Here is a 23,815-nt window from a genome sequence, read left to right on the forward strand (position 1 = left end):
ATGAGGGGAGAGCAGTGGATGTTGTCTACCTAGACTTCAGCAAGGCTTTTGACACTGTCTCCCATAGCATCCTCATAGGTAAGCTCAGGAAGTGTGGGTTAGATGAGTGGACAGTGAGGTGGATTGAGAACTGGCTGAATGGCAGAGCTCAGAGAGTTGTGATCAGTGGCACAGAGTCTAGTTGGAGGCCTGTAGCTAGCGGTGTCCCCCAGGGGTCAGTACTGGGTCCAGTCTTGTTCAACTTCTTCATCAATGACCTGGATGAAGGGACAGAGTGCACCCTCAGCAAGTTTGCTGATGATACAAAACTGGGAGGAGTGGCTGATACACCAGAGGGCTGTGCTGCCATTCAAAGAGACTTGGACAGGCTGGAGAGGTGGGCAGAGAGGAACCTCATGAAGTTCAACAAAGGGAAGTGCAGGGTCCTGCACCTGGGGAGGAATAACCCCATGCACCAGTACAGGTTGGGGGTTGACCTGCTGGAAAGCAGCTCTGCGGAGAAGGACCTGGGAGTGCTGGTGGACACCAAGTTAAGCATGAGGCAGCAATGTGCCCTTGCGGCCAAGAAGGCCAATGGTATCCTGGGGTGCATCAGGAAGAGTGTTGCCAGCAGGTCGAGGGAGGTGATTCTCCCCCTCTACTCAGCCCTGGTGAGGCCACATCTGGAGTACTGCGTCCAGTTCTGGGCTCCCCAGTACAAGAGGGATGTGGCGCTACTGGAGCAAGTCCAGCGAAGGGCCGCAAAGATGATTAGGGGACTGGAGCATCTCTCTTATGAGGAAAGGCTGAGAGAGCTTGGCCTGTTTAGCGTGGAGAAGAGAAGGCTGAGAGGAGATCTTATCAATGTGTACAAGTATCTGAAGGGAGGGTGTCGAGAGGATGGGACCAGACTCTTTTCAGTGGTGCCGAGCGACAGGACGCGAGGCAATGGGCACAAACTGAAACACAGACACTTCCATCTGAACATGAGGAAAAACTTTTTCACTGTGAGGGTGACAGAGCACTGGAACAGGTTGCCCCGAGAGGTGGTGGAGTCTCCTTCTCTGGAGATATTCAAAACGCGCCTGGATGCAATCCTGTGCAATGTGCTCTAGGTGAGCCTGCTTGAGCAGGGGGGTTGGACTAGATGATCTCCAGAGGTCCCTTCCAACCTCAGCGATTCTGTGATTCTGTGATTCTGTGAAGAGACACAGCGGTTTGCTTGTTCGCCAGGCAGCGAAGAGATGAAGCGGTTTGCTTGTTCGCCAGGCAGCGAACAGATTAGGCAGTCTCCTTGTTAGTGAGACAGCGAACATCCACGGTGGTTAGTTATTCTGCGAGGCAGCGAAGAGACGCAGCGCTTAGTTAGTTCTCCAGGCCCTGAACACATGCAACGGTTTACTTGTTGGCAACACAGCGAGGAGACGCAGCGGTCTGCTTGTTCGTGAGGCAGCGGACAGATGCAGCGGTTTGCTTGATGGCGAGGCAGCGAACAGAGAGAGCGGTTCGCTTCTTTGCGAGTAGGGAAGATTCGCCGTGGTTGGCTTTTTTGTGAGTGGGCGAATAGAGGCAGTGATGTGCTTTTTTGCGAGGCAGCCAAGAGACGCAGCAGTCTGCTTGTTCGCAAGGCAGCGAACAGATTCGGCAGTCTCCTTTTTTGTGAGACAGCGAACATCCACAGTGGTCACTCATTCTGCGAGGCAGCGAAGAGACACAGCGTTTTGCTTGTTCGCCTGGCAGCGAAGAGACGCAGTGGTTTGCTTGTTCGCCAGGCAGTGGACAGATTAGGCAGTCTCCTTGTTTGTGAGAGAGCGAACATCCAGAGTGGTTCCTCATTCTGCGAGGCAGCGAAGAGACACAGCGGTCTGCTTGTTCGCCAGGCAGCGAACAGATTAGGCAGTCTCCTTGTTTGTGAGACAGCGAACATCCACAGTGGTCACTCATTCTGCGAGGCAGCGAAGGGACGCAGCGGTTTGTTTGTTCGCCAGGCAGCGAAGAGACAAAGCGGTTTGCTTTTTCGCCAGGCAGCAAACAGATTAGGCAGTCTCCTTGTTTGTGAGACAGCCAACATCCACAGCAGTCACTCATTCTGCGAGGCAGCGAATTGGCACAGCGTTCTGCTTGTTCGCCAGGCAGTGAACAGATTAGGCAGTCTCCTTTTTTGTGAGACAGCCAACATCCACAGCAGTCACTCATTCTGCGAGGCAGCGAAGAGACACAGCGGTCTGCTTGTTCGCCTGGCAGCGAACAGATTAGGCAGTCTCCTTTTTTGTGAGACAGCGAACATCCACAGTGGTCACTCATTCTGCGAGGCAGCGAAGAGACACAGCGTTTTGCTTGTTCGCCTGGCAGCGAAGAGACGCAGTGGTTTGCTTGTTCGCCAGGCAGTGGACAGATTAGGCAGTCTCCTTGTTTGTGAGAGAGCGAACATCCAGAGTGGTTCCTCATTCTGCGAGGCAGCGAAGAGACACAGCGGTCTGCTTGTTCGCCAGGCAGCGAAGAGACAAAGCGGTTTGCTTTTTCGCCAGGCAGCAAACAGATTAGGCAGTCTCCTTGTTTGTGAGACAGCCAACATCCACAGCAGTCACTCATTCTGCGAGGCAGCGAATTGGCACAGCGTTCTGCTTGTTCGCCAGGCAGTGAACAGATTAGGCAGTCTCCTTTTTTGTGAGACAGCCAACATCCACAGCAGTCACTCATTCTGCGAGGCAGCGAAGAGACACAGCGGTCTGCTTGTTCGCCTGGCAGCGAACAGATTAGGCAGTCTCCTTTTTTGTGAGACAGCGAACATCCACAGTGGTCACTCATTCTGCGAGGAAGCGAAGAGACACAGCGTTTTGCTTGTTCGCCTGGCAGCGAAGAGACGCAGTGGTTTGCTTGTTCGCCAGGCAGTGGACAGATTAGGCAGTCTCCTTGTTTGTGAGAGAGCGAACATCCAGAGTGGTTCCTCATTCTGCGAGGCAGCGAAGAGACACAGCGGTCTGCTTGTTCGCCAGGCAGCGAAGAGACAAAGCGGTTTGCTTTTTCGCCAGGCAGCAAACAGATTAGGCAGTCTCCTTGTTTGTGAGACAGCCAACATCCACAGCAGTCACTCATTCTGCGAGGCAGCGAATTGGCACAGCGTTCTGCTTGTTCGCCAGGCAGTGAACAGATTAGGCAGTCTCCTTTTTTGTGAGACAGCCAACATCCACAGTGGTCACTCATTCTGCGAGGCAGCGAACAGATGCAGCGGTTTGCTTGTCCACTAGATGGCGTAGTGGCATCACGGATTGCTTTTTCGCCTGGAAGCGACCCGATGCAGCACTTTGCCAGTTGGCGAGGCAGCGAACAGACGCAGCAGTCTGCTGCTTTGTGAGACAGTGTAACATCCACGGTGGTTAGTTATTCTGCGAGGCAGCGAAGAGACGCAGCGCTTAGTTAGGAATCCCATGGGTGAGGGCCCTAGAAGGAAGGAGCGTTCAAGAGAGCTGGTTAATATTCAAACATCACTTCCTGCAGGCTCAAGAGCGGTGCATCCCTATGAGTAGGAAGTCAAGCAAAGGAGGCAGGATACCTGCATGGCTGAGCAAGGAGCTCCTGGCAAAACTCAAGCAGAAGAAGGAAGTATACAGAAAGTGGAAAGGGGGACAGGCCACTTGGGAGGAATATAGGAACGTTGTCAGAGTATGCAGGGATGCGACGAGGAAGGCTAAGGCCTGTTTGGAATTAAATCTGGCTAGAGATGTCAAGGACAGCAAGAAGGGCTTCTTCAAATACATCAGCAGCAAGAGGAAGACTAGGGGAAATGTGGGCCCTTTGCTGAATGGGGTGGGTGCCCTGGTGACAAAGGATACAGAGAAGGCAGAGTTACTGAATGCCTTCTTTGCTTCAGTCTTTACTGCTCAGGCCAGCCCTCAGGAACCCCAGATCCTGGAGGCAAGAGGGAAAGTCTGGAGAGAGGAAGACTTTCCCTTGGTGGAGGAGGAGTGGGTTAGAGATCATTTAAGCAAACTTGACACCCACAAATCCATGGGCCCTGATGGGATGCACCCACGAGTGCTGAGGGAGCTGGCGGACGTTATTGCACAGGCACTCTCCATCATCTTTGAAAGGTCATGGAGGACAGGAGAGGTGCCTGAGGACTGGAAGAAAGCCAATGTCACCCCAGTCTTCAAAAAGGGCAAGAAGGAGGACCCAGGGAACTACAGGCCAGTCAGCCTCACCTGCATCCCTGGAAAGGTGATGGAGCAGCTCATCCTGGAAGCCATCTCCAAGCATGTGGAGGAAAAGAAGGTGATCAGGAGTAGTCAGCATGGCTTCAGCAAGGGGAAATCATGCCTAACCAATCTGATAGCCTTCTATGATGGAATGACTGGCTGGGTAGATGAGGGGAGAGCAGTGGATGTTGTCTACCTAGACTTCAGCAAGGCTTTTGACACTGTCTCCCATAGCATCCTCATAGGTAAGCTCAGGAAGTGTGGGTTAGATGAGTGGACAGTGAGGTGGATTGAGAACTGGCTGAATGGCAGAGCTCAGAGAGTTGTGATCAGTGGCACAGAGTCTAGTTGGAGGCCTGTAGCTAGCGGTGTCCCCCAGGGGTCAGTACTGGGTCCAGTCTTGTTCAACTTCTTCATCAATGACCTGGATGAAGGGACAGAGTGCACCCTCAGCAAGTTTGCTGATGATCCAAAACTGGGAGGAGTGGCTGATACACCAGAGGGCTGTGCTGCCATTCAAAGAGACTTGGACAGGCTGGAGAGGTGGGCAGAGAGGAACCTCATGAAGTTCAACAAAGGGAAGTGCAGGGTCCTGCACCTGGGGAGGAATAACCCCATGCACCAGTACAGGTTGGGGGTTGACCTGCTGGAAAGCAGCTCTGCGGAGAAGGACCTGGGAGTGCTGGTGGACACCAAGTTAAGCATGAGGCAGCAATGTGCCCTTGCGGCCAAGAAGGCCAATGGTATCCTGGGGTGCATCAGGAAGAGTGTTGCCAGCAGGTCGAGGGAGGTGATTCTCCCCCTCTACTCAGCCCTGGTGAGGCCACATCTGGAGTACTGCGTCCAGTTCTGGGCTCCCCAGTACAAGAGGGATGTGGCGCTACTGGAGCAAGTCCAGCGAAGGGCCGCAAAGATGATTAGGGGACTGGAGCATCTCTCTTATGAGGAAAGGCTGAGAGAGCTTGGCCTGTTTAGCGTGGAGAAGAGAAGGCTGAGAGGAGATCTTATCAATGTGTACAAGTATCTGAAGGGAGGGTGTCGAGAGGATGGGACCAGACTCTTTTCAGTGGTGCCGAGCGACAGGACGCGAGGCAATGGGCACAAACTGAAACACAGACACTTCCATCTGAACATGAGGAAAAACTTTTTCACTGTGAGGGTGACAGAGCACTGGAACAGGTTGCCCCGAGAGGTGGTGGAGTCTCCTTCTCTGGAGATATTCAAAACGCGCCTGGATGCAATCCTGTGCAATGTGCTCTAGGTGAGCCTGCTTGAGCAGGGGGGTTGGACTAGATGATCTCCAGAGGTCCCTTCCAACCTCAGCGATTCTGTGATTCTGTGATTCTGTGAAGAGACACAGCGGTTTGCTTGTTCGCCAGGCAGCGAAGAGATGAAGCGGTTTGCTTGTTCGCCAGGCAGCGAACAGATTAGGCAGTCTCCTTGTTAGTGAGACAGCGAACATCCACGGTGGTTAGTTATTCTGCGAGGCAGCGAAGAGACGCAGCGCTTAGTTAGTTCTCCAGGCCCTGAACACATGCAACGGTTTACTTGTTGGCAACACAGCGAGGAGACGCAGCGGTCTGCTTGTTCGTGAGGCAGCGGACAGATGCAGCGGTTTGCTTGATGGCGAGGCAGCGAACAGAGAGAGCGGTTCGCTTCTTTGCGAGTAGGGAAGATTCGCCGTGGTTGGCTTTTTTGTGAGTGGGCGAATAGAGGCAGTGATGTGCTTTTTTGCGAGGCAGCCAAGAGACGCAGCAGTCTGCTTGTTCGCAAGGCAGCGAACAGATTCGGCAGTCTCCTTTTTTGTGAGACAGCGAACATCCACAGTGGTCACTCATTCTGCGAGGCAGCGAAGAGACACAGCGTTTTGCTTGTTCGCCTGGCAGCGAAGAGACGCAGTGGTTTGCTTGTTCGCCAGGCAGTGGACAGATTAGGCAGTCTCCTTGTTTGTGAGACAGAAAACATCCACAGTGGTTCCTCATTCTGCGAGACAGAGAAAAGACAGAGTGTTTTGCTTGTTCGCCTGGCAGCGAAGAGACGAAGCGGTTTGCTTGTTCGCCTGGCAGCGAAGAGACAAAGCCGTCTGCTTGTTCGGCTGGCAGTGCACAGATTCCGCATTCTCCTTGTTTGTGAGACAGCGAACATCCACAGTGGTTCCTCCTTCTGCGAGGTAGCGAAGAAACGCAGCGGTGTGCTTGTTGGCCAGGCAGCGAACAGATTAGGCAGTCTCCTTGTTTGTTAGACAGTGAACATCCACAGTGGTCACTCCTTCTGCGAGGCAGCGAAGTGACAGAGCCTTTTGTTTGTTCGCCTGGCAGCGAAGAGACACAGCGGTTTGCTTGTTCGCCAGGCAGCGAAGAGACAAAGCCGTCTGCTTGTTCGCCAGGCAGTGGACAGATTCCGCATTCTCCTTGTTTGTGAGACAGCGAGCATCCACAGTGGTCACTCATTCTGCGAGGCAGCGAACAGATGCAGCGGTTTGCTTGTCCACTAGATGGCGGAGTGGCATCACGGATTGCTTTTTCGCCTGGAAGCGACCCGGTGCAGCACTTTGCCAGCTGGCGAGGCAGCGAACAGACGCAGCAGTCTGCTGCTTTGTGAGACAGTGTAACATCCACGGTGGTTAGTTATTCTGCGAGGCAGCGAAGAGACGAAGCGGTCTGCTTGATCGCCAGGCAGCGAAGAGACGAAGCGGTTTGCTTGCTCGCCAGGCAGCGAACAGATAGGGCAGTCTCCTTGTTTGTGAGACAGCGAACATCCACAGTGGTCACTCATTGTGCGAGGCAGTGAAGAGGCACAGCGGTCTGCTTGTTCTCCAGGCAGCGAAGAGATTAGGCAGTCTCCTTGTTGGTGAGACAGCGAACATTCATAGTGTTTCTTCATTCTGCGAGGCAGCCTAGAGACGCAGCGTTTTGCTTTTTCGCCAGGCAGCGAACAGATTAGGCAGTCTCCTTGTTTGTGAGACAGAAAACATCCACGGTGGTCACTCCTTCTGCGAGGCAGTGAAGAGAGAGAGTGGTCTGCTTGTTCGCCAGGCAGCGAAAAGATTAGGCACTCTCCTTGTTTGTGAGAGAGCGAACACGCACAGTGCTTCCTCATTCTGCGATGCAGTGAAGAGACACAGCGTTTTGCTTGTTCGCCTGGCAGCGAAGAGACACAGCGGTTTGCTTGTTCACCAGGCAGTGAAGAGACGAAGCAGTCTGCTTGTTCTCCAGGCAGCGAAAAGATTAGGCAGTCTCCTTGTTTGTGAGACAGCGAACATCCACAGTGGTTCCCATTCTGCGAGGCAGCGAAGAGACACAGTGGTTTTCTTGTTCGCCTGGGAGCGAAGAGAGGAAGCGGTCTGCCTGTTCGCCAGGCAGCGAACAGATTAGGCAGTCTCCTTGTTTGTGAGACAGCGAACGTCCACAGTGCTTCCTCATTCTGCGAGGCAGCGAAGAGACAAAGCGGTTCGCTTGTTCACCAGACAGCGAAGAGACGAAGCAGTCTGCTTGTTCTCCAGGCAGCGAACAGGTTAGGCAGTCTCCTTGATTGTGAGACAGCGAACATCCACAGTGGTCACTCCTTCTGTGAGGCAGTGAAGAGACAGAGTGGTCTGCTTGTTCGCCAGGCAGCGAACAGATTAGGCAGTCTCCTTGTTTGTGAGACAGAAAACATCCACAGTGGTTCCTCATTCTGCGAGACAGAGAAAAGACAGAGTGTTTTGCTTGTTCGCCTGGCAGCGAAGAGACAAAGCCGTCTGCTTGTTCGGCTGGCAGTGCACAGATTCCGCATTCTCCTTGTTTGTGAGACAGCGAACATCCACAGTGGTTCCTCCTTCTGCGAGGTAGCGAAGAAACGCAGCGGTGTGCTTGTTGGCCAGGCAGCGAACAGATTAGGCAGTCTCCTTGTTTGTTAGACAGTGAACATCCACAGTGGTCACTCCTTCTGCGAGGCAGCGAAGTGACAGAGCCTTTTGTTTGTTCGCCTGGCAGCGAAGAGACACAGCGGTTTGCTTGTTCGCCAGGCAGCGAAGAGACAAAGCCGTCTGCTTGTTCGCCAGGCAGTGGACAGATTCCGCATTCTCCTTGTTTGTGAGACAGCGAGCATCCACAGTGGTCACTCATTCTGCGAGGCAGCGAACAGATGCAGCGGTTTGCTTGTCCACTAGATGGCGTAGTGGCATCACGGATTGCTTTTTCGCCTGGAAGCGACCCGATGCAGCACTTTGCCAGCTGGCGAGGCAGCGAACAGACGCAGCAGTCTGCTGCTTTGTGAGACAGCGAACATCCACGGTGGTTAGTTATTCTGCGAGGCAGCGAAGAGACGAAGCGGTCTGCTTGATCGCCAGGCAGCGAAGAGACGAAGCGGTTTGCTTGCTCGCCAGGCAGCGAACAGATAGGGCAGTCTCCTTGTTTGTGAGACAGCGAACATCCACAGTGGTTCCTCATTCTGCCAGGCAGCCAAGAGAAGAAACGGTTTGCTTTTTCGCCAGGCAGCGAACAGATTAGGCAGTCTCCTTGTTTGTGAGACAGCGAACATCCACAGTGGTCACTCATTCTGCGAGACAGCGAATTGGCATAGCGTTCTGCTTGTTCACTAGGCAGTGGACAGATTAGGCAGTCTCCGTGTTTGTGAGACAGCGAACATCCACAGTGGTCACTCATTCTGCGAGGCAGCCAAGAGACGCAGCGGTCTGCTTGTCCATTAGATGGCGTAGTGGCATCACGGATTGCTTTTTCGCCTGGAAGCGACCCGATGCAGCACTTTGCCAGCTGGCGAGGCAGCGAACAGACGCAGCAGTCTGCTGCTTTGTGAGACAGCGAACATCCACGATGCTTAGGTATTGTGCGAGGCAGCGAAGAGACGCAGCGCTTAGTTAGTTCTCCAGGCCCTGAACACATGCAACGGTTCACTTGTTGGCAACGCAGCGAGGAGAGGCAGCGGTCTGCTTGTTCGTGAGGCAGCGGAGAAATGCAGCGGTTTGCTTGATGGCGAGGCAGAGAAGAGAGAGAGCGGTTCGCTTTTTTGCGAGGCAGCGAAGAGACACGGCAGCCTGCTTGTTCTCCAGGCAGCGAAGAGATTAGGCAGTCTCCTTGTTTGTGAGACAGCGAACATCCACAGTGGTCACTCATTGTGCGAGGCAGTGAAGAGGCACAGCGGTCTGCTTGTTCTCCAGGCAGCGAAGAGATTAGGCAGTCTCCTTGTTGGTGAGACAGCGAACATTCATAGTGTTTCTTCATTCTGCGAGGCAGCCTAGAGACGCAGCGTTTTGCTTTTTCGCCAGGCAGCGAACAGATTAGGCAGTCTCCTTGTTTGTGAGACAGAAAACATCCACGGTGGTCACTCCTTCTGCGAGGCAGTGAAGAGAGAGAGTGGTCTGCTTGTTCGCCAGGCAGCGAAAAGATTAGGCACTCTCCTTGTTTGTGAGAGAGCGAACACGCACAGTGCTTCCTCATTCTGCGATGCAGTGAAGAGAGAGAGCGTTTTGCTTGTTCGCCTGGCAGCGAAGAGACACAGCGGTTTGCTTGTTCACCAGTCATCGAAGAGACGAAGCAGTCTGCTTGTTCTCCAGGCAGCGAAAAGATTATGCAGTCTCCTTGTTTGTGAGACAGTGAACATCCACAGTGGTTCCCCATTCTGCGAGGCAGCGAAGAGACACAGTGGTTTTCTTGTTCGCCTGGGAGCGAAGAGAGGAAGCAGTCTGCTTGTTCGCCAGGCAGCGAACAGATTAGGCAGTCTCCTTGTTTGTGAGACAGCGAACATCCACAGTGGTCACTCATTGTGCGAGGCAGTGAAGAGGCACAGCGGTCTGCTTGTTCTCCAGGCAGCGAAGAGATTAGGCAGTCTCCTTGTTGGTGAGACAGCGAACATTCATAGTGTTTCTTCATTCTGCGAGGCAGCCTAGAGACGCAGCGTTTTGCTTTTTCGCCAGGCAGCGAACAGATTAGGCAGTCTCCTTGTTTGTGAGACAGAAAACATCCACGGTGGTCACTCCTTCTGCGAGGCAGTGAAGAGAGAGAGTGGTCTGCTTGTTCGCCAGGCAGCGAAAAGATTAGGCACTCTCCTTGTTTGTGAGAGAGCGAACACGCACAGTGCTTCCTCATTCTGCGATGCAGTGAAGAGACAGAGCGTTTTGCTTGTTCGCCTGGCAGCGAAGAGACACAGCGGTTTGCTTGTTCACCAGGCAGTGAAGAGACGAAGCAGTCTGCTTGTTCTCCAGGCAGCGAACAGATTAGGCAGTCTCCTTGTTTGTGAGACAGTGAACATCCACAGTGGTTCCCCATTCTGCGAGGCAGCGAAGAGACACAGTGGTTTTCTTGTTCGCCTGGGAGCGAAGAGAGGAAGCAGTCTGCTTGTTCGCCAGGCAGCGAAAAGATTAGGCAGTCTCCTTGTTTGTGAGACAGCGAACATCCGCAGTGCTTCCTCATTCTGCGAGGCAGCGAAGAGACGCAGCGCTCAGTTAGTTCGCCAGTCATCGAAGAGACGAAGCGGTCTGCTTGTTCGCCAGGCAGCGAACAGATTAGGCAGTCTCCTTGTTTGTTAGACAGTGAACATCCACAGTGGTCACTCCTTCTGCGAGGCAGCGAAGTGACAGAGCCTTTTGTTTGTTCGCCTGGCAGCGAAGAGACACAGCGGTTTGCTTGTTCGCCAGGCAGTGGACAGATTCCGCATTCTCCTTGTTTGTGAGACAGCGAGCATCCACAGTGGTCACTTATTCTGCGAGGCAGCGAACAGATGCAGCGGTTTGCTTGTCCACTAGATGGCGTAGTGGCATCACGGATTGCTTTTTCGCCTGGAAGCGACCCGATGCAGCACTTTGCCAGCTGGCGAGGCAGCGAACAGACGCAGCAGTCTGCTGCTTTGTGAGACAGCGAACATCCACGGTGGTTAGTTATTCTGCGAGGCAGCGAAGAGACGAAGCGGTCTGCTTGATCGCCAGGCAGCGAAGAGACGAAGCGGTTTGCTTGCTCGCCAGGCAGCGAACAGATAGGGCTGTCTCCTTGTTTGTGAGACAGCGAACATCCACAGTGGTCACTCATTGTGCGAGGCAGTGAAGAGGCACAGCGGTCTGCTTGTTCTCCAGGCAGCGAAGAGATTAGGCAGTCTCCTTGTTGGTGAGACAGCGAACATTCATAGTGTTTCTTCATTCTGCGAGGCAGCCTAGAGACGCAGCGTTTTGCTTTTTCGCCAGGCAGCGAACAGATTAGGCAGTCTCCTTGTTTGTGAGACAGAAAACATCCACGGTGGTCACTCCTTCTGCGAGGCAGTGAAGAGAGAGAGTGGTCTGCTTGTTCGCCAGGCAGCGAAAAGATTAGGCACTCTCCTTGTTTGTGAGAGAGCGAACACGCACAGTGCTTCCTCATTCTGCGATGCAGTGAAGAGACAGAGCGTTTTGCTTGTTCGCCTGGCAGCGAAGAGACACAGCGGTTTGCTTGTTCGCCTGGCAGCGAAGAGACAAAGCCGTCTGCTTGTTCGGCTGGCAGTGCACAGATTCCGCATTCTCCTTGTTTGTGAGACAGCGAACATCCACAGTGGTTCCTCCTTCTGCGAGGTAGCGAAGAAACGCAGCGGTGTGCTTGTTCGCCAGGCAGCGAACAGATTAGGCAGTCTCCTTGTTTGTTAGACAGTGAACATCCACAGTGGTCACTCCTTCTGCGAGGCAGCGAAGTGACAGAGCCTTTTGTTTGTTCGCCTGGCAGCGAAGAGACACAGCGGTTTGCTTGTTCGCCAGGCAGCGAAGAGACAAAGCCGTCTGCTTGTTCGCCAGGCAGTGGACAGATTCCGCATTCTCCTTGTTTGTGAGACAGCGAGCATCCACAGTGGTCACTCATTCTGCGAGGCAGCGAACAGATGCAGCGGTTTGCTTGTCCACTAGATGGCGTAGTGGCATCACGGATTGCTTTTTCACCTGGAAGCGACCCGGTGCAGCACTTTGCCAGCTGGCGAGGCAGCGAACAGACGCAGCAGTCTGCTGCTTTGTGAGACAGCGAACATCCACGGTGGTTAGTTATTCTGCGAGGCAGCGAAGAGACGAAGCGGTCTGCTTGATCGCCAGGCAGCGAAGAGACGAAGCGGTTTGCTTGCTCGCCAGGCAGCGAACAGATAGGGCAGTCTCCTTGTTTGTGAGACAGCGAACATCCACAGTGGTCACTCCTTCTGTGAGGCAGTGAAGAGACAGAGTGGTCTGCTTGTTCGCCAGGCAGCGAACAGATTAGGCAGTCTCCTTGTTTGTGAGACAGAAAACATCCACAGTGGTTCCTCATTCTGCGAGGCAGCGAACAGGGAGAGCCTTTTGCTTGTTCGCCTGGCAGCGAAGAGACGAAGCGGTTTGCTTGTTCGCCTGGCAGCGAAGAGACAAAGCCGTCTGCTTGTTCGGCTGGCAGTGCACAGATTCCGCATTCTCCTTGTTTGTGAGACAACGAACATCCACAGTGGTTCCTCCTTCTGCGAGGTAGCGAAGAAACGCAGCGGTGTGCTTGTTCACCAGGCAGCGAACAGATTAGGCAGTCTCCTTGTTTGTTAGACAGTGAACATCCCCAGTGGTCACTCCTTCTGCGAGGCAGCGAAGTGACAGAGCCTTTTGTTTGTTCGCCTGGCAGCGAAGAGACACAGCCGTCTGCTTGTTCGCCAGGCAGTGGACAGATTCCGCATTCTCCTTGTTTGTGAGACAGCGAGCATCCACAGTGGTCACTCATTCTGCGAGGCAGCGAACAGATGCAGCAGTTTGCTTGTCCACTAGATGGCGTAGTGGCATCACGGATTGCTTTTTCGCCTGGAAGCGACCCGATGCAGCACTTTGCCAGCTGGCGAGGCAGCGAACAGATGCAGCAGTCTGCTGCTTTGTGAGACAGCGTAACATCCACGGTGGTTAGTTATTCTGCGAGGCAGCGAAGAGACGAAGCGGTCTGCTTGATCGCCAGGCAGCGAAGAGACGAAGCGGTTTGCTTGCTCGCCAGGCAGCGAACAGATAGGGCAGTCTCCTTGTTTGTGAGACAGCGAACATCCACAGTGGTCACTCATTGTGCGAGGCAGTGAAGAGGCACAGCGGTCTGCTTGTTCTCCAGGCAGCGAAGAGATTAGGCAGTCTCCTTGTTGGTGAGACAGCGAACATTCATAGTGTTTCTTCATTCTGCGAGGCAGCCTAGAGACGCAGCGTTTTGCTTTTTCGCCAGGCAGCGAACAGATTAGGCAGTCTCCTTGTTTGTGAGACAGAAAACATCCACGGTGGTCACTCCTTCTGCGAGGCAGTGAAGAGAGAGAGTGGTCTGCTTGTTCGCCAGGCAGCGAAAAGATTAGGCACTCTCCTTGTTTGTGAGAGAGCGAACACGCACAGTGCTTCCTCATTCTGCGATGCAGTGAAGAGACAGAGCGTTTTGCTTGTTCGCCTGGCAGCGAAGAGACACAGCGGTTTGCTTGTTCACCAGGCAGTGAAGAGACGAAGCAGTCTGCTTGTTCTCCAGGCAGCGAACAGATTAGGCAGTCTCCTTGTTTGTGAGACAGTGAACATCCACAGTGGTTCCCCATTCTGCGAGGCAGCGAAGAGACACAGTGGTTTTCTTGTTCGCCTGGGAGCGAAGAGAGGAAGCAGTCTGCTTGTTCGCCAGGCAGCGAACAGATTAGGCAGTCTCCTTGTTTGTGAGACAGCGAACATCCGCAGTGCTTCCTCATTCTGCGAGGCAGCGAAGAGACGCAGCGCTCAGTTAGTTCGCCAGTCATCGAAGAGACGAAGCGGTCTGCTTGTTCGCCAGGCAGCGAACAGATTAGGCAGTCTCCTTGTTTGTGAGACAGCGAACGTCCACAGTGCTTCCTCATTCTGCGAGACAGCGAAGAGACAAAGCGGTTTGCTTGTTCACCAGACAGCGAAGAGACGAAGCAGTCTGCTTGTTCTCCAGGCAGCGAACAGGTTAGGCAGTCTCCTTGATTGTGAGACAGCGAACATCCACAGTGGTCACTCCTTCTGTGAGGCAGTGAAGAGACAGAGTGGTCTGCTTGTTCGCCAGGCAGCGAACAGATTAGGCAGTCTCCTTGTTTGTGAGACAGAAAACATCCACAGTGGTTCCTCATTCTGCGAGACAGAGAAAAGACAGAGTGTTTTGCTTGTTCGCCTGGCAGTGAAGAGACACAGCGGTTTGCTTGTTCGCCTGGCAGCGAAGAGACAAAGCCGTCTGCTTGTTCGCCAGGCAGTGCACAGATTCCACATTCTCCTTGTTTGTGAGACAGCGAACATCCACAGTGGTTCCTCCTTCTGCGAGGTAGCGAAGAAACGCAGCGGTGTGCTTGTTCGCCAGGCAGCGAACAGATTAGGCAGTCTCCTTGTTTGTTAGACAGTGAACATCCCCAGTGGTCACTCCTTCTGCGAGGCAGCGAAGTGACAGAGCCTTTTGTTTGTTCGCCTGGCAGCGAAGAGACACAGCGGTTTGCTTGTTCGCCAGGCAGCGAAGAGACAAAGCCGTCTGCTTGTTCGCCAGGCAGTGGACAGATTCCGCATTCTCCTTGTTTGTGAGACAGCGAGCATCCACAGTGGTCACTCATTCTGCGAGGCAGCGAACAGATGCAGCGGTTTGCTTGTCCACTAGATGGCGTAGTGGCATCACGGATTGCTTTTTCGCCTGGAAGCGACCCGATGCAGCACTTTGCCAGCTGGCGAGGCAGCGAACAGACGCAGCAGTCTGCTGCTTTGTGAGACAGTGTAACATCCACGGTGGTTAGTTATTCTGCGAGGCAGCGAAGAGACGAAGCGGTCTGCTTGATCGCCAGGCAGCGAAGAGACGAAGCGGTTTGCTTGCTCGCCAGGCAGCGAACAGATAGGGCAGTCTCCTTGTTTGTGAGACAGCGAACATCCACAGTGGTCACTCATTGTGCGAGGCAGTGAAGAGGCACAGCGGTCTGCTTGTTCTCCAGGCAGCGAAGAGATTAGGCAGTCTCCTTGTTGGTGAGACAGCGAACATTCATAGTGTTTCTTCATTCTGCGAGGCAGCCTAGAGACTCAGCGTTTTGCTTTTTCGCCAGGCAGCGAACAGATTAGGCAGTCTCCTTGTTTGTGAGACAGAAAACATCCACGGTGGTCACTCCTTCTGCGAGGCAGTGAAGAGAGAGAGTGGTCTGCTTGTTCGCCAGGCAGCGAAAAGATTAGGCACTCTCCTTGTTTGTGAGAGAGCGAACACGCACAGTGCTTCCTCATTCTGCGATGCAGTGAAGAGACAGAGCGTTTTGCTTGTTCGCCTGGCAGCGAAGAGACACAGCGGTTTGCTTGTTCACCAGGCAGTGAAGAGACGAAGCAGTCTGCTTGTTCTCCAGGCAGCGAACAGATTAGGCAGTCTCCTTGTTTGTGAGACAGTGAACATCCACAGTGGTTCCCCATTCTGCGAGGCAGCGAAGAGACACAGTGGTTTTCTTGTTCGCCTGGGAGCGAAGAGAGGAAGCAGTCTGCTTGTTCGCCAGGCAGCGAACAGATTAGGCAGTCTCCTTGTTTGTGAGACAGCGAACATCCGCAGTGCTTCCTCATTCTGCGAGGCAGCGAAGAGACGCAGCGCTCAGTTAGTTCGCCAGTCATCGAAGAGACGAAGCGGTCTGCTTGTTCGCCAGGCAGCGAACAGATTAGGCAGTCTCCTTGTTTGTGAGACAGCGAACGTCCACAGTGCTTCCTCATTCTGCGAGACAGCGAAGAGACAAAGCGGTTTGCTTGTTCACCAGACAGCGAAGAGACGAAGCAGTCTGCTTGTTCTCCAGGCAGCGAACAGGTTAGGCAGTCTCCTTGATTGTGAGACAGCGAACATCCACAGTGGTCACTCCTTCTGTGAGGCAGTGAAGAGACAGAGTGGTCTGCTTGTTCGCCAGGCAGCGAACAGATTAGGCAGTCTCCTTGTTTGTGAGACAGAAAACATCCACAGTGGTTCCTCATTCTGCGAGACAGAGAAAAGACAGAGTGTTTTGCTTGTTCGCCTGGCAGCGAAGAGACGAAGCGGTTTGCTTGTTCGCCTGGCAGCGAAGAGACAAAGCCGTCTGCTTGTTCGGCTGGCAGTGCACAGATTCCGCATTCTCCTTGTTTGTGAGACAGCGAACATCCACAGTGGTTCCTCCTTCTGCGAGGTAGCGAAGAAACGCAGCGGTGTGCTTGTTCGCCAGGCAGCGAACAGATTAGGCAGTCTCCTTGTTTGTTAGACAGTGAACATCCCCAGTGGTCACTCCTTCTGCGAGGCAGCGAAGTGACAGAGCCTTTTGTTTGTTCACCTGGCAGCGAAGAGACACAGCGGTTTGCTTGTTCGCCAGGCAGCGAAGAGACAAAGCCGTCTGCTTGTTCGCCAGGCAGTGGACAGATTCCGCATTCTCCTTGTTTGTGAGACAGCGAGCATCCACAGTGGTCACTCATTCTGCGAGGCAGCGAACAGATGCAGCGGTTTGCTTGTCCACTAGATGGCGTAGTGGCATCACGGATTGCTTTTTCGCCTGGAAGCGACCCGGTGCAGCACTTTGCCAGCTGGCGAGGCAGCGAACAGACGCAGCAGTCTGCTGCTTTGTGAGACAGCGAACATCCACGGTGGTTAGTTATTCTGCGAGGCAGCGAAGAGACGAAGCGGTCTGCTTGATCGCCCGGCAGCGAAGAGACGAAGCGGTTTGCTTGCTCGCCAGGCAGCGAACAGATAGGGCAGTCTCCTTGTTTGTGAGACGGCGAACATCCACAGTGCTTCCTCATTCTGCCAGGCAGCCAAGAGAAGAAACGGTTTGCTTTTTCGCCAGGCAGCGAACAGATTAGGCAGTCTCCTTGTTTGTGAGACAGCGAACATCCACAGTGGTCACTCATTCTGCGAGACAGCGAATTGGCATAGCGTTCTGCTTGTTCACTAGGCAGTGGACAGATTAGGCAGTCTCCGTGTTTGTGAGACAGCGAACATCCACAGTGGTCACTCATTCTGCGAGGCAGCCAAGAGACGCAGCGGTCTGCTTGTCCATTAGATGGCGTAGTGGCATCACGGATTGCTTTTTCGCCTGGAAGCGACCCGATGCAGCACTTTGCCAGCTGGCGAGGCAGCGAACAGACGCAGCAGTCTGCTGCTTTGTGAGACAGCGAACATCCACGATGCTTAGGTATTGTGCGAGGCAGCGAAGAGACGCAGCGCTTAGTTAGTTCTCCAGGCCCTGAACACATGCAACGGTTCACTTGTTGGCAACGCAGCGAGGAGAGGCAGCGGTCTGCTTGTTCGTGAGGCAGCGGAGAAATGCAGCGGTTTGCTTGATGGCGAGGCAGAGAAGAGAGAGAGCGGTTCGCTTTTTTGCGAGGCAGCGAAGAGACACGGCAGCCTGCTTGTTCTCCAGGCAGCGAAGAGATTAGGCAGTCTCCTTGTTTGTGAGACAGCGAACATCCACAGTGGTCACTCATTGTGCGAGGCAGTGAAGAGGCACAGCGGTCTGCTTGTTCTCCAGGCAGCGAAGAGATTAGGCAGTCTCCTTGTTGGTGAGACAGCGAACATTCATAGTGTTTCTTCATTCTGCGAGGCAGCCTAGAGACGCAGCGTTTTGCTTTTTCGCCAGGCAGCGAACAGATTAGGCAGTCTCCTTGTTTGTGAGACAGAAAACATCCACGGTGGTCACTCCTTCTGCGAGGCAGTGAAGAGAGAGAGTGGTCTGCTTGTTCGCCAGGCAGCGAAAAGATTAGGCACTCTCCTTGTTTGTGAGAGAGCGAACACGCACAGTGCTTCCTCATTCTGCGATGCAGTGAAGAGACAGAGCGTTTTGCTTGTTCGCCTGGCAGCGAAGAGACACAGCGGTTTGCTTGTTCACCAGGCAGTGAAGAGACGAAGCAGTCTGCTTGTTCTCCAGGCAGCGAACAGATTAGGCAGTCTCCTTGTTTGTGAGACAGTGAACATCCACAGTGGTTCCCCATTCTGCGAGGCAGCGAAGAGACACAGTGGTTTTCTTGTTCGCCTGGGAGCGAAGAGAGGAAGCAGTCTGCTTGTTCGCCAGGCAGCGAACAGATTAGGCAGTCTCCTTGTTTGTGAGACAGCGAACATCCGCAGTGCTTCCTCATTCTGCGAGGCAGCGAAGAGACGCAGCGCTCAGTTAGTTCGCCAGTCATCGAAGAGACGAAGCGGTCTGCTTGTTCGCCAGGCAGCGAACAGATTAGGCAGTCTCCTTGTTTGTGAGACAGCGAACGTCCACAGTGCTTCCTCATTCTGCGAGACAGCGAAGAGACAAAGCGGTTTGCTTGTTCACCAGACAGCGAAGAGACGAAGCAGTCTGCTTGTTCTCCAGGCAGCGAACAGGTTAGGCAGTCTCCTTGATTGTGAGACAGCGAACATCCACAGTGGTCACTCCTTCTGTGAGGCAGTGAAGAGACAGAGTGGTCTGCTTGTTCGCCAGGCAGCGAACAGATTAGGCAGTCTCCTTGTTTGTGAGACAGAAAACATCCACAGTGGTTCCTCATTCTGCGAGACAGAGAAAAGACAGAGTGTTTTGCTTGTTCGCCTGGCAGCGAAGAGACGAAGCGGTTTGCTTGTTCGCCTGGCAGCGAAGAGACAAAGCCGTCTGCTTGTTCGGCTGGCAGTGCACAGATTCCGCATTCTCCTTGTTTGTGAGACAGCGAACATCCACAGTGGTTCCTCCTTCTGCGAGGTAGCGAAGAAACGCAGCGGTGTGCTTGTTCGCCAGGCAGCGAACAGATTAGGCAGTCTCCTTGTTTGTTAGACAGTGAACATCCACAGTGGTCACTCCTTCTGCGAGGCAGCGAAGTGACAGAGCCTTTTGTTTGTTCGCCTGGCAGCGAAGAGACACAGCGGTTTGCTTGTTCGCCAGGCAGCGAAGAGACAAAGCCGTCTGCTTGTTCGCCAGGCAGTGGACAGATTCCGCATTCTCCTTGTTTGTGAGACAGCGAGCATCCACAGTGGTCACTCATTCTGCGAGGCAGCGAACAGATGCAGCGGTTTGCTTGTCCACTAGATGGCGTAGTGGCATCACGGATTGCTTTTTCGCCTGGAAGCGACCCGGTGCAGCACTTTGCCAGCTGGCGAGGCAGCGAACAGACGCAGCAGTCTGCTGCTTTGTGAGACAGCGAACATCCACGGTGGTTAGTTATTCTGCGAGGCAGCGAAGAGACGAAGCGGTCTGCTTGATCGCCAGGCAGCGAAGAGACGAAGCGGTTTGCTTGCTCGCCAGGCAGCGAACAGATAGGGCAGTCTCCTTGTTTGTGAGACGGCGAACATCCACAGTGGTTCCTCATTCTGCCAGGCAGCCAAGAGAAGAAACGGTTTGCTTTTTCGCCAGGCAGCGAACAGATTAGGCAGTCTCCTTGTTTGTGAGACAGCGAACATCCACAGTGGTCACTCATTCTGCGAGACAGCGAATTGGCATAGCGTTCTGCTTGTTCACTAGGCAGTGGACAGATTAGGCAGTCTCCGTGTTTGTGAGACAGCGAACATCCACGGTGGTCACTCATTCTGCGAGGCAGCCAAGAGACGCAGCGGTCTGCTTGTCCATTAGATGGCGTAGTGGCATCACGGATTGCTTTTTCGCCTGGAAGCGACCCGATGCAGCACTTTGCCAGCTGGCGAGGCAGCGAACAGACGCAGCAGTCTGCTGCTTTGTGAGACAGCGAACATCCACGATGCTTAGGTATTGTGCGAGGCAGCGAAGAGACGCAGCGCTTAGTTAGTTCTCCAGGCCCTGAACACATGCAACGGTTCACTTGTTGGCAACGCAGCGAGGAGAGGCAGCGGTCTGCTTGTTCGTGAGGCAGCGGAGAAATGCAGCGGTTTGCTTGATGGCGAGGCAGAGAAGAGAGAGAGCGGTTCGCTTTTTTGCGAGGCAGCGAAGAGACACGGCAGCCTGCTTGTTCTCCAGGCAGCGAAGAGATTAGGCAGTCTCCTTGTTTGTGAGACAGCGAACATCCACAGTGGTCACTCATTGTGCGAGGCAGTGAAGAGGCACAGCGGTCTGCTTGTTCTCCAGGCAGCGAAGAGATTAGGCAGTCTCCTTGTTGGTGAGACAGCGAACATTCATAGTGTTTCTTCATTCTGCGAGGCAGCCTAGAGACGCAGCGTTTTGCTTTTTCACCAGGCAGCGAACAGATTAGGCAGTCTCCTTGTTTGTGAGACAGAAAACATCCACGGTGGTCACTCCTTCTGCGAGGCAGTGAAGAGAGAGAGTGGTCTGCTTGTTCGCCAGGCAGCGAAAAGATTAGGCACTCTCCTTGTTTGTGAGAGAGCGAACACGCACAGTGCTTCCTCATTCTGCGATGCAGTGAAGAGACAGAGCGTTTTGCTTGTTCGCCTGGCAGCGAAGAGACACAGCGGTTTGCTTGTTCACCAGGCAGTGAAGAGACGAAGCAGTCTGCTTGTTCTCCAGGCAGCGAACAGATTAGGCAGTCTCCTTGTTTGTGAGACAGTGAACATCCACAGTGGTTCCCCATTCTGCGAGGCAGCGAAGAGACACAGTGGTTTTCTTGTTCGCCTGGGAGCGAAGAGAGGAAGCAGTCTGCTTGTTCGCCAGGCAGCGAAAAGATTAGGCAGTCTCCTTGTTTGTGAGACAGCAAACATCCGCAGTGCTTCCTCATTCTGCGAGGCAGCGAAGAGATGCAGCGCTCAGTTAGTTCGCCAGTCATCGAAGAGACGAAGCGGTCTGCTTGTTCGCCAGGCAGCGAACAGATTAGGCAGTCTCCTTGTTTGTGAGACAGCGAACGTCCACAGTGCTTCCTCATTCTGCGAGACAGCGAAGAGACAAAGCGGTTTGCTTGTTCACCAGACAGCGAAGAGACGAAGCAGTCTGCTTGTTCTCCAGGCAGCGAACAGGTTAGGCAGTCTCCTTGATTGTGAGACAGCGAACATCCACAGTGGTCACTCCTTCTGTGAGGCAGTGAAGAGACAGAGTGGTCTGCTTGTTCGCCAGGCAGCGAACAGATTAGGCAGTCTCCTTCTTTGTGAGACAGAAAACATCCACAGTGGTTCCTCATTCTGCGAGACAGAGAAAAGACAGAGTGTTTTGCTTGTTCGCCTGGCAGCGAAGAGACGAAGCGGTTTGCTTGTTCGCCTGGCAGCGAAGAGACAAAGCCGTCTGCTTGTTCGGCTGGCAGTGCACAGATTCCGCATTCTCCTTGTTTGTGAGACAGCGAACATCCACAGTGGTTCCTCCTTCTGCGAGGTAGCGAAGAAACGCAGCGGTGTGCTTGTTCGCCAGGCAGCGAACAGATTAGGCAGTCTCCTTGTTTGTTAGACAGTGAACATCCCCAGTGGTCACTCCTTCTGCGAGGCAGCGAAGTGACAGAGCCTTTTGTTTGTTCGCCTGGCAGCGAAGAGACACAGCCGTCTGCTTGTTCGCCAGGCAGTGGACAGATTCCGCATTCTCCTTGTTTGTGAGACAGCGAGCATCCACAGTGGTCACTCATTCTGCGAGGCAGCGAACAGATGCAGCGGTTTGCTTGTCCACTAGATGGCGTAGTGGCATCACGGATTGCTTTTTCGCCTGGAAGCGACCCGGTGCAGCACTTTGCCAGCTGGCGAGGCAGCGAACAGACGCAGCAGTCTGCTGCTTTGTGAGACAGCGAACATCCACGGTGGTTAGTTATTCTGCGAGGCAGCGAAGAGACGAAGCGGTCTGCTTGATCGCCAGGCAGCGAAGAGACGAAGCGGTTTGCTTGCTCGCCAGGCAGCGAACAGATAGGGCAGTCTCCTTGTTTGTGAGACGGCGAACATCCACAGTGGTTCCTCATTCTGCCAGGCAGCCAAGAGAAGAAACGGTTTGCTTTTTCGCCAGGCAGCGAACAGATTAGGCAGTCTCCTTGTTTGTGAGACAGCCAACATCCACAGTGGTCACTCATTCTGCGAGACAGCGAATTGGCATAGCGTTCTGCTTGTTCACTAGGCAGTGGACAGATTAGGCAGTCTCCGTGTTTGTGAGACAGCGAACATCCACAGTGGTCACTCATTCTGCGAGGCAGCCAAGAGACGCAGCGGTCTGCTTGTCCATTAGATGGCGTAGTGGCATCACGGATTGCTTTTTCGCCTGGAAGCGACCCGATGCAGCACTTTGCCAGCTGGCGAGGCAGCGAACAGACGCAGCAGTCTGCTGCTTTGTGAGACAGCGAACACCCACGATGCTTAGGTATTGTGCGAGGCAGCGAAGAGACGCAGCGCTTAGTTAGTTCTCCAGGCCCTGAACACATGCAACGGTTCACTTGTTGGCAACGCAGCGAGGAGAGGCAGCGGTCTGCTTGTTCGTGAGGCAGCGGAGAAATGCAGCGGTTTGCTTGATGGCGAGGCAGAGAAGAGAGAGAGCGGTTCGCTTTTTTGCGAGGCAGCGAAGAGACACGGCAGCCTGCTTGTTCTCCAGGCAGCGAAGAGATTAGGCAGTCTCCTTGTTTGTGAGACAGCGAACATCCACAGTGGTCACTCATTGTGCGAGGCAGTGAAGAGGCACAGCGGTCTGCTTGTTCTCCAGGCAGCGAAGAGATTAGGCAGTCTCCTTGTTGGTGAGACAGCGAACATTCATAGTGTTTCTTCATTCTGCGAGGCAGCCTAGAGACGCAGCGTTTTGCTTTTTCGCCAGGCAGCGAACAGATTAGGCAGTCTCCTTGTTTGTGAGACAGAAAACATCCACGGTGGTCACTCCTTCTGCGAGGCAGTGAAGAGAGAGAGTGGTCTGCTTGTTCGCCAGGCAGCGAAAAGATTAGGCACTCTCCTTGTTTGTGAGAGAGCGAACACGCACAGTGCTTCCTCATTCTGCGATGCAGTGAAGAGACAGAGCGTTTTGCTTGTTCGCCTGGCAGCGAAGAGACACAGCGGTTTGCTTGTTCACCAGGCAGTGAAGAGACGAAGCAGTCTGCTTGTTCTCCAGGCAGCGAACAGATTAGGCAGTCTCCTTGTTTGTGAGACAGTGAACATCCACAGTGGTTCCCCATTCTGCGAGGCAGCGAAGAGACACAGTGGTTTTCTTGTTCGCCTGGGAGCGAAGAGAGGAAGCAGTCTGCTTGTTCGCCAGGCAGCGAACAGATTAGGCAGTCTCCTTGTTTGTGAGACAGCGAACATCCGCAGTGCTTCCTCATTCTGCGAGGCAGCGAAGAGACGCAGCGCTCAGTTAGTTCGCCAGTCATCGAAGAGACGAAGCGGTCTGCTTGTTCGCCAGGCAGCGAACAGATTAGGCAGTCTCCTTGTTTGTGAGACAGCGAACGTCCACAGTGCTTCCTCATTCTGCGAGACAGCGAAGAGACAAAGCGGTTTGCTTGTTCACCAGACAGCGAAGAGACGAAGCAGTCTGCTTGTTCTCCAGGCAGCGAACAGGTTAGGCAGTCTCCTTGATTGTGAGACAGCGAACATCCACAGTGGTCACTCCTTCTGTGAGGCAGTGAAGAGACAGAGTGGTCTGCTTGTTCGCCAGGCAGCGAACAGATTAGGCAGTCTCCTTGTTTGTGAGACAGAAAACATCCACAGTGGTTCCTCATTCTGCGAGACAGAGAAAAGACAGAGTGTTTTGCTTGTTCGCCTGGCAGCGAAGAGACGAAGCGGTTTGCTTGTTCGCCTGGCAGCGAAGAGACAAAGCCGTCTGCTTGTTCGGCTGGCAGTGCACAGATTCCGCATTCTCCTTGTTTGTGAGACAGCGAACATCCACAGTGGTTCCTCCTTCTGCGAGGTAGCGAAGAAACGCAGCGGTGTGCTTGTTCGCCAGGCAGCGAA

This window comes from Apteryx mantelli, chromosome 6 (assembly GCF_036417845.1).
Source record: "Apteryx mantelli isolate bAptMan1 chromosome 6, bAptMan1.hap1, whole genome shotgun sequence".
NCBI classification, from domain to species: Eukaryota; Metazoa; Chordata; class Aves; order Apterygiformes; family Apterygidae; genus Apteryx; species Apteryx mantelli.